Raw genomic sequence first — 10381 nt, 5'->3', positions numbered from 1 at the left:
TCTATGAATATTGCCCTCACCCTCTGGTCTCCTCTTGCCAACTGGGCTTCAACTGTCAGCCCTTGCTGGCCTGTTGGCCACCCTTGTTCCTCAGTGGTCACCTGGGAGCTTCCAGGTGTTGTCTATCCTGAGTAACATGTCAGGAAGCCCACTGTGTTGGCAATAGTAAGTTGAGCGTGTCCACACAGTAAAATTGCCAGGCATAAGTTCACACAAGCCTGGCACATATGGTAGCATTATTCATAAGGACATCCCCTCTGTCTGAGGCAATGATGGATGGCGTAGAAAGGAACAGGGGTTTCAGAGTCAGGCAGCAGAGGTCAAATTTTGGCTCTGCAACTTAATAATCTGAGCAAGTTTTTTAACCTTTTATAGCCTGAGAGTCTTCATTTGAAAAATGAAGACAAATGAAAGTAACTTTGGGTTGTTTTAAAGAATAACTGAAGTTAGTGATCATGATTTATAATGAGAATTTTTAGATGATAAATGTATTCATTTATTAGTGTTACCATAATGAAGTGTCACAGAGTGAGCAGCTTAACCAACAGAAATATTTTGTCTTACAGTTCTGGAGGCTAGAAGTCCAAAATCAAGGTATCTGTGGGATTAGTTCTATCTGTGGTCTGGGAGGGAAGGATATGTCCAGACCTCTCTCTTTGGCTTGTAGATGGCCGTCTTCTCCCTGTGTCTCTACATGTTGCTCTCCCTGTGTGTGTGTCTCTGTATCCAAATTTCCTTATTTTATAAGGATACCAGTCATTGGATGAGGGCCCACCCTAATGACCTCATCTTAACTAATTGCATCTGTAACAATCCTATTTCCAAATATGGTCACATTCTGCAGTACTTGGGGGTTAGGACTTCAACCTTTTGGGATGGTGCAATTCAACCCATAATAGTAAGCTATAATTATTTGTGGGAAGCTCTTATAAAGCTTTGATTATTGACGGGATTTTAGTGGAATTAAATGGTAACTATTCAACCTTATGCAGTGAATGGCATTTTCCTTGAGATACCGTTGTATCAGTCACTGATAATGGTAGGTCTGAGGGTTACCGCACAAGCCTCCAAGTTCATGCGTAGGAGCTGACTGTTGAAAGATTTTTGTTTTTCCTTTTCCCTAACCAGTGTTAGCAGTGGTCATGGGGGTAGTGATGGTGGTGGTGATGGTAAACTCCCAAGTGTCAGACAGGGTATACTTGAGCCTGGTGTCCATGTTGGATCCCTATTGCCAGGAACTGGGGACAAATCCCGACTCTTTTCACTTCCTCTCATCTTACCTCCAACCCAAGTCAATATGAAGAAGCTTCATGCCTCACAGCAAATTCCAACATTGCTGAGAATTCATTCCCTAAGAAATGGAGGGGAGGGCAGCCCACCACCCTCCCTGTTCTCTAGAAAAGCTGGGTTCCTGTGGAGGCAGGAGTACAAGAAGTACCCAGCAGCTGACAACTGGGCCTTCTTTATGCTGCACTAATAGCAGTAGGGAAGCTGAAAGCCAAAGGGATGTTGGGTATGTTCAGAGTGGGATGGAAGATCATGACTTCTACAACTTCCGCATACCCAAATCCATTTTGGTGCTGGTCACTGGATCCCAGTGTCGTGGCTGATTCTTCCTATCCCCCTCCAAGGAGAGCCATCTCAGGAAGGCTCTGCCCTGAGCATGAGGCATGAGAATGGGGAGTTGAGTTGATGCCCGTTTCTCACATTAACACCCCAGTCTCTCAACACCCAGTGACCTGTAGTTTGGACAGTTGTTATGTCTGCTTCTCATCAGTCAAGGCTATGCCTCTTAATATTATGGCTAGAGATAGTAGTGAGCCCTTGGGGTGTGACCAAGCCTGGGGACATTGTAACTTCCTTTTTGGCATTATCCTTGAGGGAAGACTGGCTTTGCAGGGGACACAAAGACAGTCCCTTATTCTTTCTCTCTTCTATTAACTACCCTAGAATTCCATTATTTTTCTTTTAATTTTTTTAATTTTGAGAGAGAGAGAGAGAAAATGCAAATAGGGGAGGGGCACAGAGAGAAGGAGAGAGAGGATCCCAAGCAGGCTCCACGCTGTCAGTGCAGAGCGCAATGCAGGGCTTAAACTCATGAACCATGAGATCATGATCTGAGCTGAAACCAAGAGTTGGTCCCTTAACCCACTGAGCTACCCAGGCACCCTCAGAATTCCATTTCTAATTTAATCTTCTAGTTCAGCTCAGATTCAGAAAATATTTATTAAATATACACACCGTGCTAGCAATTTAATACCTAGTACTGCCCTCAAGGAGTTTACATTCAAATAAGATTAAAAAGACAAGGAAAAATTCACTGGAACATAGGCAGAGAGAGACAGGGATGGCTATTTATATTATAACAAGTGCTAAGAGGCAGAAATAAATTAGAATTTACTTCCAGCTAGAAAGACTTCATGGAGGAAATGGTATTTCTCTTGAGCTTTGAAGAATGGCTAGAATTTTGACGGGTGCAGAGAGGAAGGAGGGCTTCAGAGTAGAAAGAACAGACTGAGAAAAGATAGGAAATTCAGGACATGCAGAGCATCATGAGAGAATAAGTATTTAGGTGTGGCTTAACAATGGGTGGTGGGTTTATATGGGAATAGAACAGGAAATGAAACTAGAAAGTGCCCAGACTGTAGGATTCTGGATATCCCACTGAGGGACTTAGCTTTTATTCTATAAGTGCTGAGGATGGCATTGAAGATGTTCAGACCAAGTCAACAACTTGATCCAAATTGTGTCTTAAGAATATTGATCATGATCAGGTAGCTTTCTGTAGCTATGGATTTGTGTGGCAGAGGTTGGGGGCAGGGAATGGGGGACAAACTGGAGGCTGCTACAGTGGTCCAGGAGAGAGATGGCTGGGTGGGTTTCATAGGTTAGGAGTCAGAGTGCATGAATGGCTACTTAGAGCAGGATGATCAGGAGAGGTTGGGGACCAAGACTGTCCCTCCTACCCCCAGCCTGGGCAGGTGCTGGAGGAAGTGACATACAGAGGATTCTGACCGGCATATGTATTGACCAAGGAGTAAGTAAGCAGCAATTGTTTCATGTCCTTCAACAGCATGGGTCTAAAGTAAGTTGGTGGTGAGCATGAGGACAGGGAAGCCCAAGTCTGCAACAGCTGGAATTCTAGGTAAGTGCCCTGGAGCCAAGAGTTCTGTTATGGATTCTGCCTTGTGCATTTTGACTGGGCACTTTCTCCATTCTGTTCTATATTCAGATAATTCAATCAGATTAGCAAGTATCTGGGCAGGCTTGTCTTCCATGTTTGGTCTTATTTAGGTACTAGAGTCTAAGAATTGCAAATTCCACCCTGGCCTGATCCCTGTAGCCAGAGCTTCTTCCCTGAAGTCTCTTGTGTTTTCCAAGACCTGGCCTTCAGTTGTAAGGAAGATATGAAAGTACTGGTCCTGAGCCCTTGGTGGTCTTCGGACATCCCCAGAGATGCTTCTTGGGTCTCTTCTAATTATTCCACTGTTATTCCCATGAGATAGCAAGAATAGGGAGTGGGGGGCAGGTTTAGAGAGCCTCAGCAGACCCCTTATTACATCCCAGATGCAAGGTCTAGGCAAATGGCCCAGGCCAGGGCACAGCAAGAGGACAACAACGTTTTCTCCCAGAGCCAGTGGCAGCTGGGCCCACACTCCCACACTTACTAGTCAAATCATTGCTGGTTCTGCAGGACTGACCCCATACTTTTTAGTAGCTTCAGCAACTCCACCTTGCAGAGATACCCACTCCTTTGATGCTGGATATTGGATCAGGTTTTACTCTTGTTTCCCTTTCTATGCTGTCTAGGATTTTTGTACCTCTACTGACAAGCTGCAATATAGAGAAGTCTTGATTGAGCCTTTGGCCTTCTCCTCAAACAGGATTTCCTGAGTCCTTGTAACCCAGTTGCCAGCTGGGGCCTCCTTCATCTTTGAACTCTGGAAGAGATTGCTCCCAATCCCCAATTCCACAGTCCAGGGAAGTCCAAAGCAAGTCTGCTGTGAATTTTCCTGGTGCTTCTGCTTCTGGGCTCTTGCAACTGTGTAAGCCATCATGATTCAAAGGCCCCATGTCAACCTCCATATACAATTCAGCCCTTCACTGGTGTCCACAAGAGATCCACTCAAGTGAATATTTGTGAACATAGCAGAGGGAGAAGGGTCATATCACACATTCTGAAGCCTTCTTGTTGGCTTCTTTTATTTCTGTCACATCTTCCTCCAGAGTTTCTGAAAGTCTCCATTCTCCTTCACTGTGCAGAGCTGTCCCCATCTGACTCCTTTTCCCGCCAACACTCAAATCTTTGACACTCCTCATCTTACCCCGACAATTTTCTACATTTTTTTTCCCAACAAAGCAGTTCTCACCCTTGAAGGAATTCTAGTGCACCTCTTAACAACAATGAAAAATTTTCTGTCTGATTTCACATGTATCACACTCAGAGTTGGGGTTTTAAAAAGTTCCCTCTAGCAATTAGGATGCTGTCGGTGCAATTTAATAGGAACTGAATTGAAAGTGTCCTAAATGATAAAGACAATTATTATCTCACAAAATTGGAAGCCCAGAGACAGGCTGGCTCTAAGTTCTAGGACCCCAGCTCTACCTCTTGGTTCTGCCCCAAGCTTGGCCTGGTAGCAAGATGGCTGCTACAGTTTCAGACATCGCAGCCGGACCTTATAATGTGAAGAACAAGAAGGGGTGAACTCCTCCCACATCTCTTCCTGTGTAGGGAGGACACCTTTCCAGAAGCCCCTCAGCAGAAGTTGCCTTCCCATCTCATTGACTGGGTTTGGTCACATGCCTAAACCCACAGGTAAAAAGGGGAATGGGGTCTGTGACTGGCTTAAATTAAGTAGAACTGTCCCCTGATGATGCAGTGTGGTGAGCCTCCACTGATGTATGAAGCTGTGTGGAGGAGGATGAATACCAGAACAAAAGTGGGGTGCCTCCCACACAGACAGAGCACTCCTGTGGCTCTGCTTCCAGGCCCAGAATCCTGGCTAGTTACTGGCTCCTCCCCCAGCTTCAGTCTGCTCCTATTGCTGCTGGCTAGAGAGGGCACCTGGTAAAACTGAACATCTCTGCCTCAAAGCTCTTTCCACACTTCTGCACAAGGACAACCCATTTCCTAAGATCTTGGAATAGATTGTTCTTATGTTTCGAGGAATTATTCTCATCTTTGTTTCCCTGTTTAGAACATACTAGCAATCTTTTGCAAGTAATTGCATGGACTGTTTTTTAAGAGAAGTTATAGGCCTTTGGGGGATTCTAAAACTTCCATTTCACATGAGCTTGTTAGAATTGCTTGGTTTTTGTATTTCCATGTTGGGGGGTTTGTTTTTTTTTTAAATTTTATTGTGTTTTTTTTTTCCTTTTACTAGGAAAGGACAGTGGTTAGGACAGTGGTTCTCAAATTTCAGTGGGAATTTCTTAGAAAGCTCATTAGAAATGACAGAATTCTGCATTCTACTGCCTCCAACCTGGAGCAGAATCCAGGAACCTATATTTAAAGTATGCACAATAGGTGATCACATGCTGAGATTCACTCCTTTAGAAGAAGGTACCCAGATCTAAGCCTGCTTTGACAAGTTAGTTGGAGGGAAGCACAATTTCAATTTCATGTAATTCTATTTTTATTTATAGAAGAGATTTTATTGAATGAAAACCAAATGTAGTATAAATTACAGACCCTTGGGAGACTTTTCCTTTAAGTGCATTCACAAATCAGAAAAGAACCTCTCTCTTGGCCAAGTGTCTTCCCAGTTTTTAGTTCAGAGAATATGGTCATTCTTCTAAGGCTGAACTTCAGGATGCCATTTGTTCAGATGAAATGGTAATTGCTGGTTCCAATGCCACGTGTGGAGCTGCTTAAGGCCTTGAGTAGTCTGGGCATGGCACTTGGAGTATTTCCAGGGTTTAAAAAACTCCTGAGTTGTGTTCCTCACTGACCAGGTTTGCTTCTTCTAAAACTGGAGACCTCTCCTTGTGAGTTAGGATGAGCTAGCCTTGTTTTGAGCAGTTGCTTCAGGGTCGCCCACTCCATTTCTAGCAGAGCTGGAAGCTCCCGTGGGAGATGGACTTGAGGCAGGGAGGTGGTCTCTCTTGGCAGATGAGGGAGGGACACAAAATCCAAGACACTCCAGAGAAACCTTGACCTTTAGATCTGGGCCTGTGCAGATTTATGTTTCAATTTTTGGGATATGGAGATGGGGAATGGGGGTCCTTCACTGGGAAGGCTCCTAGCACTGCAGTAACAGAAGGAGTGTCTTAAGAGAAAAACAGGCAAACATACAAAACAGGAAATGGAGTTAAATTAGAAGAAAAAAAGAGATTGAAGAGGTGGGTATCAGATCTAAGGCCCCAGAGGGAGGCAAGAGAGAATTCTGGAGTTACACAGGTTTGGGTTTAAGTCAGAACTCTGCCACCTGCTAGCCGTGTATCCTTAGAGGAGATACTTCAGATTTTTTTTTAATGTTTGTTTATTTTTGAGAGAGACAGACAGAGTGCAAGCGGGGGAGGCACAGAGAGAGAGGGAGACACAAAATCTCAAGCAGGATCCAGGCTCTGAGCTCTCAGTACAGAACCTGACACAGGGCTTGAACTTGTGAATGGCAACATCATGACCTGAGCTGAAATTGAACGCTTAACCAACTGAACCACCCAGGCACCCCAAGGATACTTCATCTGTTGAACTCTTAGTTTCTGTAGTAAGAGGGGTAATAATACTAACTACTTAAAAATTCTTGTGTGGATTAAAGGAATTCATATGAGGGCTTACCAGTGCCTGTCTGACATAGTCGCCATTGATTGACTGCATACTGTTATAACCATAGGCTACTTTCTTGATTTAGTTTGTAATTGGTATGAACTTTCTCCCCAACTTGGAATACAACTACAATTATCTCCCTTAAATTTTCCAAGCATCTACATGCTTGTCTGTTAGCAGCAAGTCCAGTATTTTCCACTTGAGGTATCTTCTCCCTTGAATTTTCTTTTTTTTTTAATTATTTTTTTAAACGTTTATTTATTTTTGAGACAGAGAGAGACAGAGCATGAACGGGGGAGGGTCAGAGAGAGGGAGACACAGAATCCGAAACAGGCTCCAGACTCCGAGCTGTCAACACAGAGCCCGACACGGGGCTCGAACTCACGGACTGCAAGATCGTGACCTGAGCTGAAGTCAGCCACTCAACCGACTGAGCCACCCAGGCGCCCCTCCCTTGAATTTTCTAATAACCCTAGTGGGTCATTCAGTCCAAAGGGATGGTCCTAACAGCCAAATGCTAGGCAGAGAGAACTCTAGAATCTTACTGGTCCAATGACGATGTTATCACTGTTTCTGTTGCCATCATATGGTGTCATAGTTGAAAACAGGTCCCATGTAGTTGTGGATCATTGCTATGGTGATGCCCTCATTGGTCTAGAACTCTCTGTAATAGATTGTCCCTACTGGGCCCTTTTCATGTATGGACTGTATTTCTTACTCCACTGCTGTCCAGTGAGGCTCTGTGACTTGTTTGGCCAATGAGGTGGAAGTAACATGTACTACTTCCAATCAGAAGCTTTAAACTCCATCATAATCTATCTTTTCCTCTATCACAAAAATGGCACTGTTCCATGTAGGAATTGCTCTTTCAGTTTGAGGCCTAGAGTGAAGAGTTCATGGAGCAGAGCTATGGCCAAACCATAGCCAGCATGTAACATGACTAAGACATAAAACTTTACTGTTGTAAGCCGCTGAGATTTTGGAGCTGTTTGTTAATGTAGTATAACCTTCTCTACCTGACAGATATACATACTTGGGCCACAAGAGAGACTCATATTTAGGTTACAGTTATAGCTGTTTTAGTTCAAACATTCAACTTAGACATTACACCCAAAGCATACCATGCCAAAGTAGCTTAGTGGAGAGGGACTTACAGCCTCACTTCATGCTCTACCATAGATGTACTCTTTCATTAGTACTTAAGCTGTTATTAACAGCTGGATCACAAGACTGGACTCTCATGGTATATTCCCCACTGGGGCATTTGCTGTCCCTTCCTGCTTGTAGATCCCAATCAGGACCCTCCCGATACATCAGTGAGGTTCTAACAATTATGTTTCTGCAAAAGGAATGGGACAGGGGTTCAAGGCCTTGGTTTCCTGTGGAGATTTACCCCGCTAGACAATTTTGCATACCACAGACATTTGGGAGAGGTGGTTTTTGTCAGGCTACAGGAATTTCTGTTTTATCTCTTTCCTGTGTATAAGTGCCTATTTGCCTTATATTTGTTAGGGGAAGTCACTCAGTTGATTTTTTTTCTCATAGTAAGTGCAATCTACCCCAATGAGATTTGCAACTCCCACCTCTAGCCATAGCAAAGATTGTAATTTATTTTTGAAGTTTACAATAGCAGTCCCTCTGTTACATGTAGATGTTATATGGAGGCATCATTGAGAAGGTCTGGGGGAAAAAAGAAATGGTAGATGGGGGCCCCAGTGAGTATCATTGATTCTACCCCACTCTCCTTTTTCTTCTCTAAAAACACAAAGAATAAGATTGAACCCCAAGAGCTAAAAGAATTATTCCAATACAAAATGAAAGGTGGCATTTCTCAGGCTTTTGTGATGGGATTTTATATTAACACAAGTAGAGAAGGTATGTGAGGGCCCAAGGTCAGCAGTGGATCATGTAAGCAGGAAGGAGGAGGGAAGGCTTGGGAGGGCTCAGGGAGGTCTCTTGATGCAGGGAGTAGAATGCTTTCAGTCACTGGCATCTGGTCTTCTTCTGATGTAAACAACAGAGCAACACTTTAGAAGTATCTTTCTGGCTCCTATGGGGGGATTAGAGACAGAGGAGTAGAGACAAAGAGATTAGTTAGGGGGAAGTAGAAAAGATACATGTTTATTGAATGAATGAACATACAAATGAATATTAAGCTGTGGATATTAAGCCGTGGCTTTGGGTCCCTGCTCTGCCACATGTGCCAACTTCCTTAAGGCTCTGGTGGGTCTTCAGACTTATGGAAGAATAAAACATTTTCCTTCCTGCTCTCCTCCACTAACCCTACAGATCCCCCTTTTCTCCCTTCATGGTAGGTCCCTTTGACTGTATCCACCGAGATCCTATCCTGTTTTTCTCTGAGTTTTTTTGGATTTTAAAGGTTGGTCACAATCTGGTATTAAGTCTGGTCTTGTGCTTTGGTGCCTTCCACTTCTTCACCTCTTGTTGTGCAAGCTGTGTCTTGTTTAATATCAGATACTGTCTTTTCTCAGGGCCAATATGGTTCATATCACATTTGTATTTCACCATAATCCCCAACGTCCTACATTCACACTCAAAGCACAAGCAGGTTCCTTGTGGGCCATGGGATGACAGCTTGGCTGCCAAAGGTGATGCACGTTTTAGAGGTTACCCATTCCACTTAAGCCCTTGCTATTCTCGGGGAACCCATCACCCACCCCCAGGGTCTATACACCCACAACCATGGGTCTGCCTTGCAGTTTTCCATTCTCAGAATGTTTCAACATTTAGAAAACAAAATCAGGCAACATTCTCACCCAAGAAAGATGAGGGAAGTCCCTAACATCCCTAAAAAGTAGCTTTTGGAGAATCCAAAACAGGCCTATATGCTTTAAGAAGATGTCTTTGGCTTTTAATCTAGAAAAAGAAAGGAAGAATACAAAGGAAGGCTGAGATCCAGAGTGAATTCTTTTGTCTAGTACATGGTTTATTTTAAATGTGAAAGTTCAAGTTTACAAAAACAAATGGATTGGATGGGGCATTTGTGAGCTCTGAAGCATAGACATTTCTCCATGTTTGGAGGATGTTTTCAGATATTTGTGCAATTTTTGTCATTGTTGAAATAAAAGAGGTACTGAGGCTGTGCAACACTGTACCCAGAATGAGGTACAAAATAAATAAATGATAGTAAAGGGCCCAGAATCCCAAGAAAGGGAAGGAGAGAAAATATGGCCCTGGTTGTTATTATCCTCATGTGGCCCCAGACACTTGGTTGAAAAACCTCTTTTATTTTTATTTTTTGAGAGAGAGAGAAAGAGAGAGAGCAAGAGAGCATGAGCAAGGGAGAAGTAAAAGGAGAGGGAAGGAGAGAATCTTTTTTTTTTTGAAAATTTTTAACGTTTTTTAAAATTTATTTTTGAGACAGAGAGAGACAGAGCATGAACGGGGCAGGGGCAGAGAGAGAGGGAGACACAGAATCTGAAGCAGGTTCCAGGCTCTGAGCCATCAGCCCAGAGCCCGACGTGGGGCTCAAACTCACGGATTGCGAGATCATGACCTGAGTTGAAGTCGGACGCTTAACTGACTGAGCCACCCAGGCGCCCCAAGAATCTTAAGCAGGTTCCACACTGAGTGGAGCCTGACATGGGGCTC

The 10381-nt window shown here is 43.7% G+C and overlaps 1 long non-coding RNA gene across 1 annotated transcript in view; it reads right to left on the bottom strand.

The window, feature by feature from the left end:
• Window positions 1-8486: 8486 nt before the first annotated feature.
• The window catches only part of LOC125176034 (uncharacterized), a 175207-nt gene continuing 173312 nt past the window's right edge, over window positions 8487-10381 (bottom strand). Inside the window, exon 5 of the long non-coding RNA XR_007156106.1 lies at window positions 8487-8819. This is a non-coding gene — a long non-coding RNA (uncharacterized LOC125176034). The remainder of the gene's footprint in view (window positions 8820-10381) is intronic.

Source organism: Prionailurus viverrinus, chromosome D1, assembly GCF_022837055.1.
Source record: "Prionailurus viverrinus isolate Anna chromosome D1, UM_Priviv_1.0, whole genome shotgun sequence".
Taxonomy (NCBI): Eukaryota; Metazoa; Chordata; class Mammalia; order Carnivora; family Felidae; genus Prionailurus; species Prionailurus viverrinus.
The sequence above is the reverse complement of the archived record's forward strand: the minus strand, read 5'-3'. Positions and strand labels throughout refer to the sequence as shown.